The sequence below is a fragment of the Asparagus officinalis genome, chromosome 5 (assembly GCF_001876935.1).
Source record: "Asparagus officinalis chromosome 5, Aspof.V1, whole genome shotgun sequence".
Classification (NCBI taxonomy): Eukaryota; Viridiplantae; Streptophyta; class Magnoliopsida; order Asparagales; family Asparagaceae; genus Asparagus; species Asparagus officinalis.
Window position 1 is genome coordinate 45,166,475 of NC_033798.1, and position 10,422 is coordinate 45,176,896.

Sequence of the window (10,422 nt, forward strand, 5' to 3'; positions counted from 1 at the left end):
CAATGTAAATCATGGGACATTAGCCGTAAATATCAACAATTAACTCATTTAAAGGAAAATATATACTATATGTAAAATAGGATTGCAGTGCTAAAACTTTTGATTGCCCTTTTTACCCCTCTCAAATTTGATAATTCTAACTTTACTTTAATAAGTTTCTTAATTAAATTTATCTCAAAGTCACATTCAGTGAGTCTTAAATTAAATTAATTAGAAATAATTATAATAATAATATTTAATTAGTTTCTTAGGCTCTTAAAGATTTCATAGCTTATTTAATAAATGCATATGTTATGGATCCAATTAACTAACCACTATTTCATTTTTCTTTTGCATAACCTCTTTTTCATCTCTACAAATAGATTATGGTCATCCATTCTCTTCAACCCACCACATCATCTACTAAGCCAAATTTCTACACCAACACAATGGTTTATAGAATATATTATATAAAAAGTTTATCAAATGGTTTATAGCGTATGTCGCTTGTATATATTTGCGCACGTGTACACATCGAATAATATTTATCAAATAGTTTGTAGGCTTAATGATTTATTTTTTATGGAGTTAAAGACTATGTCTTATGTTCAATTCATAGCTCTTGATTTGTGCTTTGTCTCTTGAATTCTTAAAAAAGAGAAGGACAATGGATTATAGGAAGGTTATTATTTGGAAGTCTTGATATTTAAGAGTATGTATACATCTAATTTGGAAGCCAAAGATTAATTTCAGTGTGTGTTTTTTTACTGTGGATTTGGTAAGATTCTTATTGATCTTTAAAAAGAATGTCAGTTTATTGGAGGAATATGCACTCTCATGGTGGCGGTGTTAGAGAGGCCTCGGTCTTGGTGACTCGGATTCTATGTTTTGTGGAGGAAGGGGATAGAGTTAGAGGTCTCTCCTGTGACATTATCACCCCTTCCAAAATAGCCTTCTGCTTGGTATCCCCCTGCTCCTGGTTTGCTGAAGCTCAACACAAATGTTGTTGTTCCTCTGGAAGGAGATATTATTGGTTTGGGAGGTCTTATTCGGGATCACCATGGACATGTGATTGGTTGGTTCTCTATGGGGATTAGGGGTCCTATGTTTGTGGATCATGCAGAGCTGTTGGCTGTCCTGGAAGCCATTCGCTTTGTTCGGCGAATGAACTGGAGGATTTCAGTGGTGAAAATTAACTCTCTAAATGTTGTCTCCTTGGTGGACTCTCCTTCTCCTTTTGCTTCCTTGGCTCCTATTGCAGATGAAGTTCGTGCTGGTCTAACTATTACTGGCTGCTCTAAAGTTTTTTATGTAAGGCGCACTGGCAATGATGTTGCTGATTCCCTAGCTAAGTCGGTTGACTGTTTGTCCACTTGTTTTTGGTCTGTTTTTGTCCCTTTATTTTGATACAGTGTTGTTGAGGACTTGGCTGGTTAGGTTACCCTACCTACCTTTTCAAAAAAAAAAAAAAAAAAAGGACTTGGCTGGTTAGGTTACCCTACCTACCTTTTCAAAAAAAAAAAAAAAAGAATGTCAGATCTTATTTTTGGAGTTTATGCAAAGATATTTAAGATTTTCTCCCTCGCACAATGTTGTAAAAAGTTTTTTGTGTTATTTATCATAAGTTGTGCATTTTCTTTGAATATAAGTCATAAGTTGTGCTTTCTTGTTCATTAGATGTATTTGTGGTTTAATTCTTAACTAATTATGCGGTTTATATGCACTTTAAATTTAGAGATACTATCATTTTATCCAATGTTTTTTATATTAATTCTTAATTAATTTTTACTAATAATAATTATTAATATAAAACTAATTATAGTCTAAACATTAGTAATTAATAACCATAATTTTTGTAATATATAAAGGAAATTATAGTTATGAGATGTCACCTCTTATAGTAAAATAAGCTACCAAGAGATAGAAATGTGAGATTCATGCCTTTTGATATAACTAGCAATGTGCGCCTCACTATATTGTTATCTCTTGGTCGCTCAATTAGCATAATAAGTCCCCACCTCATACACATTATTTCCATATATAAATATATTTTAATAAAATATTTTCTTTTTGTGAAATAATTATTTGATTAGTATGAAATAATTATATGTTAATAATTTTACAAATAATAATTATATAATTAATATCTCAATATTAGTAATTATTAATCACAAAAATTAGATATAAAATGTATTTTAATTAAATAGTTTCTTACCTAATTAGTTAATTTTATTACTTAATTATGTTAATAATTTTACTATCAATAATTTTGTGACTAATAGGAAATCAACTAATTCATCACAATATTAGTAACTAATAGATAAATAATGAGATATATAAAATATATTCTAATGAAATACATTTTTTTATTATGAAACATCATTTTTATTTATTTTATTTGATAATTAATTAATAGATTTACTAATAATAATTATTTTGATTAATATATTTTATATTATATAATTAGTTTCATTATAGTGCACAAATAATTTGATATATTAAATATGTTTTAGTTAAAAAAAATATTGTAAAATAATAATTAATTTTATTTATTAATTAGTTTATTAATAAATAACTTTACTAATATTAGTTATTTTATTAATCTAACATTAATTAACTAGTCAAAATATTAGATTCAAGATAATGTTATTTTTGGTCATTTGACAATAATTACAACCTTATAAGTTAATTGGTTTACTAAACATATAACTCGCATATATCCTTATAAATTACTAGATTTTATAAACACTTCACTTATTTTTGACTTCCTTATGAGAGTTCTTGAAGATAAGTAAAAAGAAACTTATAACTTTTCAAAAAATAAGCCAAACATGCCTATAAGTGGAGCAAATGAACATCAACTTGTTTCTCGCTGCCTTATCCTAACCTTGAATTTTGTGTAAACAAATTTTCTCTGGCACCATAACAAAAAGGCAAGAAAATGTGTATTCTTAATCTTATTATTATGTTTAATTGGGCTACTATGTAATATTTCATATAATATTGCAGTAGGGATTCAATTATAAGCCCCCTTAAAAGTGGGATAACTTACACCATTGATAGAATAGTCACAATTACCAAATTAAACCTCTACCTACCCATCAATGTTATAGAACATCATTTTCTATGGGGGTGTTCTATTAAAATCCTTACTCATAATATTGAGAGATATATTATACATCCACAAATAAAGGGTAAACTTTTTCTAAAAACTAATATCACTGTTGTTTTTAACATTAAAATTGAATTATGAAGTCTGTATTCAATTGTTGTTTGGATTTACTTCATAATGAATATCGCAATGAATATCATCTAATATATACTATTTATTGTGAGTTTCAAGTTTAGATAGAAATATAGTAGAGCACAAGATCAAATGAACAATTTAAAACAAGATAATTTAACGTGGTTCGGCGACATGCCTACGTCTTTAGGAGGAGGAGGAGGAGGATTCTTTATTACTAGAAGAAGAAAGCAATGTCTGATTTCCCTTTAAGAGTAATATCTTTTCTCTTGTAAATTCTCCCAAGGGCACTCTCTTATTTTCTTCTCTTCTATCATCTTCTTGGCTTTCTTTCAATGAACCTTTCAGGGGCTGTTTATAGATTCTTCTTCTCCTATTTTTGGTTCCTGTGTGACCTCTTCCTTAGACAAATTCTAATTCACATGAATTCTTCCTCATGACATCCTCGGCTAGAATTATTCAAATTCGAGTACGTACATCTTGAAATTAGAACTCAATTCCAATTACAAGTTGTCTTTCCGGTCGAAGTGTTGACTTGTATTGTTTTAGATACAAGCCATATTTAACAATGTGAACCTCTATATAATTTCCAGCGTGTATAATTCCCTGGTACTAAGTGTTCTGAAGGACTTAATGATTTTTCTTATACAAATAGTGTCAATTGATCAGTACATTTCTCGCGAGGGTGGCACTAGGGCCCCCCCCCCAACCACAACTCCAACCACACCCCCTCTCTCATTTGTTACAGTGCACCGGACCCCATATGTGATTTTAAAAATTTAAAATCCCATGTGGAGCCCGGTGCACTGTAGCAAATGAGAAAGGAGGTGTGGTTGGAGTTGTGGTTGAGATCTGCCTCTATCATTTTCCTTCTCACGAGTGTGATTTTTCAAGAATTACTGACAGCCTGTTTGGAATGGAATCAAGAATTGGCCCACTTCCGATGTTTAGACCACAAATAATTAAGAATTTAAAATTGGCCGAATTTCAAGTGGATTTTAAATGTATACTGGGTGTGGTATTTGAAATGACGAGTCATTTGGAAATTATAGGTGACACGTTCTCTCTCTCTCCAAGCGCGATCATCGCGATTGCCCTCGACTTCGATATCCCTCCCTGTCTCTCTCTTCTCACACGTCGCTCGATCGATCCTCTCTCCACTTTTGCAGAAACCCTAACCCTGGATCCAAGCTCTTCCTTCCCCTGGATCGATTCTGCTCATACTCAATCCTCATCATCCTGTACGCCGTAATCACAATTACACTCGCAGCCAAGGCGCTTCTTGTTGCATTCCAAAAGAAGCTTGTCTATGTCTCCATTCTCCCTGGCCTCGCTCGATCGCATCCCCCATCATCCCAGCTCGTTTCCGCTTGCCCCCGCCTCGATCATGAGGATTTATGACTTCGCTCCTCCGATGGCGTTCGCCTTTTGGCTTGGTTCATCAAGCTCTTCCCCAATTGCAAAGGTTAAGGTTCGGGATAGGGTTTTAGACTTATTTTCTTGATAATTTGCTTCGTTGGTTTGATCGAGAACCAAGGTTTTGAAGTCAATACCTTAGAGTTAAGGCTTGGGTTTGTCAGGTTCTATTTGAAAATTTTGATTATTTTTTTCTGGAGGGAGTTGTTTCTCTGGAGTTTGAAGATTGGTATGCTGATTTCAATGGCGATCCGACACGATAAAGTTAAGGCTCAACGGAGGGTCTCCCTTGAGGCGGCGATTGTCTAAGAGAGGGTTGAAGAACCGATTCAGGCTCTAGTTTCAGGTGATGTAAATAATTAATGTTTCTTCTTTTGTTTCATGCTTTAGGTTTGCGTTGTTTATATCGGGGAAAAAATTCTAGGGTTTGTAGGGTTTCTACTTCATTCTGCAGCATTAATCTAAGAAATGTTGATCACTAGTTCATTGAATTGATTATACATCTGAGCACGTAATCACTTCTTTTTTCAAGTTACTGGAGGAAAGTTGCTCAAAGATGCACATATTTCCATTATCTCAATAATTTCCTTGTTTCTAATGTATGAAATGGCTTCTTGAGAAGTTTTCTTAATTTGATATATTGAGGGTAAGTGGATAGATTTTGATTTGTAGAGAATGTCGGGAATTATAAATTGCAAAGTACAAATTTTCACGCCTTTCTGCTATTATAAAGAAATATGGTTAAAGATATGTGTTCTTATTAGTTTAGCTGCAGAAGATTTTTAACTTCATCAATATGTATGTCTATGAATTACCTTTGTCTTTATCCTATCCTATGTGATCATTGTATGTAGATGAATCACTCTGAAAGGTAGTTAATGTATGTCGAAGAAATATGCAATCATTACATTACTGTAACTTATAAATCAGTGCTTCATATGGTGAAGTAAATTGCGAGCATATGACAATTTTTTAACATAGAGAGATAGTTGATGTTCTACAAGTTGTCTGCATGCCAATTAGGTACGTATTTATTTGGTAGTTTTGGATGAATTCATGGTTATAATGCATATGACATTTTTCTTATCTGACATAAGGTTTTTGTTGACTGGCAATTGAAAATTGGAGGGGATTGAAGGAAAATTTATAAGTACTATGAGACCATGAAATTTTATTTGTATGACTGTGTTCATGCATTCATGTATTGGTAATGTGTCATGCTTTCAGAGCATAATCATCTATAAGCTTGTGGAATGTATCGAGTAAAAGGTTATGCAAGGTCAAATAGTAATATTTTAGAGTCACCATATGATTGGAATCTTGTCCAGTGATAAAGTCAAGATGTATTAATCTCTTCACTAGAAAAAGCTATTAATATCTGGATTTCTGTGAGTTTGCTACTACTTTCAGTCTAGTAGTCAAGAAATTACATGGTTTTGTTGCATGAATCTAGACACTTTCTAATATTATACATGCATATTCATTAAAGTCTTAGATGTACGAATGGCTATCACAAGAAAGCAAACATGCAACTTGCTACTAATCATAAGGAATTTAACTGAGAAAATTGGTAGAAGATATAAAAGCTTTCTCATGCCATATTCTAGAGTCAACCTTTTGTCTGTCATATAAGTTAATTCGAGTTTAGACTTGTCGGATTATGATGGCATGCTTATTACTTCTCATGGCATCCATGTTAGCTATTGTGAAATATTGCTAATTTGCCAGCGGGATCTATTGGTTCCTGTTTGTTATATATATTGATGAAATTATTACCTTCATCCTAATCCTTGTTTAGCTAAATCTTGAACATTCTATAGTCCAGTTAAATCTTAAAGACCTAGAAACAATAAGTTTATTGTTAGTTAAATATTGAACATTCTGTTATTTTCAGTTTCTTTTCACATTGTCGACAAAAAAAAAATGAAAAGGAACGAACTATTGGGTATTGGCTATGCAGTAGAGACTACCACATGAAATAAGCTTTAAAAAACAAGGCAAGTCTACATGAAGTTAAATCCAACGAATTACACTAGAAAAAATACGAATCTGACGCTAAGACTTAAAGTATATAAAATTTATGGCAAAAGAGTATGAATTTGTATGAACATCGGAAAGGAATGTAACCAGTGCTGGCTCGTGCTTCCTCTTGCTCCACATGTGAAAATTACTTAGATTGGTAGTGTTGGGTATCTAATTGTCGATGTATTTTGTCTATCATGAAATTTATTGGAAATATTTTTGACCATCTAGTGGATTTGCTAGAAATTTAGATTTGCATGTGAAGTTTGGCCTTTAAAAATGATACTATGCAAGTTCCTAAGCTTCAATATTGAATTTAAGCTTTGGACATGTTGGAATTTGAATTTATTATGTGCTAGGTATTCGTATTTTAGATATGTAACTCTTACAAATGGATATTTAAGCTACTGACTCATCAAACCTGCAATTTTATTGGGGTGTTTTCCTTCAACAAACAATGCAGTCATTCTTAAGACCAAGTTAGTTTTGTTCGATACATGTCATGGTCTAGTTACTTTTTGGAGATACTCCTCTCATATTATGTTGGTATTTAACTTCCACTTGGAGTGGAATTAATTGCTAACATTTTCTGTGGCTTGCAAAGGAGGTATAGATGTTTGAGATGAAGATAAATTTGTGTCCTAGTTTCCATATATTGACTATGACAATTGACATTAATTTAGCGATGAAGCCCTAATTAGATGTTTGCAATTCTTCTTTTGCTAGCCTTTTGCAGTTCAAATTTGGAGTTCGTGAACCACCGCCTTCCGGTGACAAAGTTCTACATCAGCAATGCCTTGAAATATATCCAAATGTCCGCTATGATAAGGAACTGGGCAATAATTTCTCGTCATCATGAGGTGCAAGCTACGTGTGAGTGCGAGTGTTTTTTAAAAAGCTATTGCAAGCATTCGGCGAGTGAAGCAAAGCTTTGGAGGATGCTGGCAGATAGTGAGGAGCTTAAGCTTGGTAAGTAAGGGAGAAATCAATTCTAGAGATGTATCAGAGAGATGATGAGGTTTGAGTCGGGTAGTAAGAGTACTTTAAAATGGAGAAGGGTCTAATTTTTAGCCTTCCAAAATTGTTACTTTTATTCTTGTGCAAGTTGAAAATTGTGAGCATGTTTGTATTTGTATATCAATCAAATTTTCCTATTTGGATATCTGGTTGAGTTAGAATCTGTTAGCACAAGTTTTTGTGGTCAACTTTTGTCGTTAGCTTTTTAAAAAAATCTCATAAATGTAAGCCTTTTGGTTAGTACTTGAAAAGTGAATAAAGGCTTTAAGGCTTAGTTCTTTTCATTCAGTCATGTTTATTGTCTTTCACCTCTACGTTTTTTTATGAACACAAGGTTTGGACAATTTGAACCATGAAATGTCGATTGAAATTTGAAACATGAGTTGAAATACACTAAGCTTTTTTTATCAAATCCAAATTTTAGAATTTCAATTCTAACGTTTCCCAAACAGTGAATTTGGAATTGAGAATTTATAATTGAAATTATATGATTCCCAAACAGTAAAATTGGAATTGAAATTACAAATTACAAATTCTAGAATTGAATTCTAGAATTTTAATGAAATCCTTGAATCCAGAATTAGTTAGATAAAATAAAACTTTAAATTCTATGTGAGCATTAATTAGATAATTGAAAAATATAACAACAAGTGTAGCATATATACCCTTGATGGTTTACTAATGTGTTGGAGGATCGGGAGTTCCCTCTGAAAAACCGTGTTAGCGTCATTAACTTCCATCTCAAGAGACGGAAATAAAGGAGTCGCTGGAGGCGTTTTCAACCTGCATCGGGAGGCAATCGCATAATCAAGTACAAATTTAACTAGAATTGATTGAAAAAGACAAATAATAATAATAATAATAATAATAATAAAAATAATAAAAATAATAATAATAATAATAATAATAATAATAATAATAATAAAATTATATTAAACCCCAAAGAACTTGGAGCATTATGCAGTAAAGGCCCAATAACTTTCAAAATTGCAATAAACCCCCAATAAGTTTATGCATTTTGTGGATAACCCCATATATTAGAACAAAAAAATAAAATAAAAATTAAAATGCATTTTGAATGTTATAGAGTGTTTAGCGTAATTTACAAAAAAGGTATTGGGAGTTTTTTCTGCAAAAACATTGCTTATTGGGGGTTTAGTGTGATTTTTAAAGTTATTGGATTATTACTGCAAATCACTGAAACTTCTTCAGGGTTTGGTGTAATTTACCCAAAAAATAAATCAAAGGGATACAGTAATTAGATTATAGACCAAAGTTATTTTTCGCGTTACAGTTTGTTTATGGGGAAAAAAATAGTCACTTACCAATCATAATCGTTCTTCTCTTTCTCTACACCAAGAAAATCGTTCGGTGGCCCTTTCACTTCGGATGAAAGTTTGTAAAATGGAAAGCTTCCTGCGACAATTGTATAGCACAAACATAGATATGTCTTAGGAACAGTTATTAATTAGATGCACCATCTGATAATGAAGAATGCTAGCTTTCGAGCCAAAGAAATCTGCAACTCACACGTGAGTTGTATGAAATTTGCTTCTTATTGGAGCTTAATTAAACATCCTCATCTTATACACATCTTAAATAATAGTAAATAAATTTAAGAATTCATGATTGTTAATATGTCTAACATGAAATTAAGGTAATATTAATTATTGTTTAATAAAAAAACTTATATCAAAGATCAAGCAGGAACTAACCCCGAGAAGATTCAAACTCGCTGGAGACTGGATCAAGGAGGCTAGCGTTCCTTTCCTTCCCCCGCGTGAACATCTCATGGAAGAGGAGGAGGTCTTCATCCCTTTCTTTTCTGTACGCCTTGGGCTTGCCTGCTGCGGTGCTTTTCATCAGGTATTATGAACCTTAATTTTAACCTCACAAATAACGAACTGACCAGGAATTTTCTTTGTTAATCACTACATATATATCATCGATGAACAAGAACATAAAATGATGAACAAGTGAGATGTTATTTTCATCATTAAATTAAGAGAAATACAGAGCGCTTAAGATATATCTACGCCAAGATAGAAGGCTCCACGTGCACAATTGGGCCGGCAGAAAAATTACAAAGCCAGATAGAACCGAGTTTTTAAAATTGTGCAGGCCGAGCACGTTAGCACGCACGATGTAGGCATTTGGCAATTTATGACCGGTCGTAGAATTCCTTTTACTAGTTTGCGGTCCCGTGCTTATATTTTTGCTACAGTAATCCCGGTTTTTAATATGGCATGATTTGAATTTTGGAAGTGCTACAGTAACCCGTCATGCTACAGTACTTTTTAAATGCTACAGTGTACCCGTTTGCTACAATAATGTTTTTAATTACTTATTAGCTACAGTAATAATGCTACAGTAAATGCTACTGAACCATTTACTGTAGCATGAACAGTGAATCTCTGATCCTCCTATTTGTATAAAGGAATAGATGCGGAACAACCTAGCTCGTGCACTGTGTATCAAAGCACGAATCTTGATGAGATGGTCTAATGCCTCCTGTCTCACCCCCTCTTCTCTTCATCTCTCTGTCAGAAGATAAATTTTTCTTTCATGATTTTGCTTATTTTGATTGGAGAAAATTTTAAAATAAACTCAATTTCAAATTTAATCCCAAAAATTAACCCTGTCCATTTTTTTATAGAAATCCATCCAGTTTTGACCACGTCAGCATCGTGACCAGAAGTTGGGTCGTTTAAAAAAAAGCGAATTCCTAATTAGTCAAGGTTACC

General features: G+C 32.7%; 1 long non-coding RNA gene across 1 annotated transcript; it reads left to right on the forward strand.

The window, feature by feature from the left end:
- Positions 4,268-7,823, forward strand: LOC109843217. The gene is made up of 2 exons (XR_002247577.1): positions 4,268-4,985; positions 7,388-7,823. It is a non-coding gene; the product is annotated as an uncharacterized LOC109843217 (long non-coding RNA).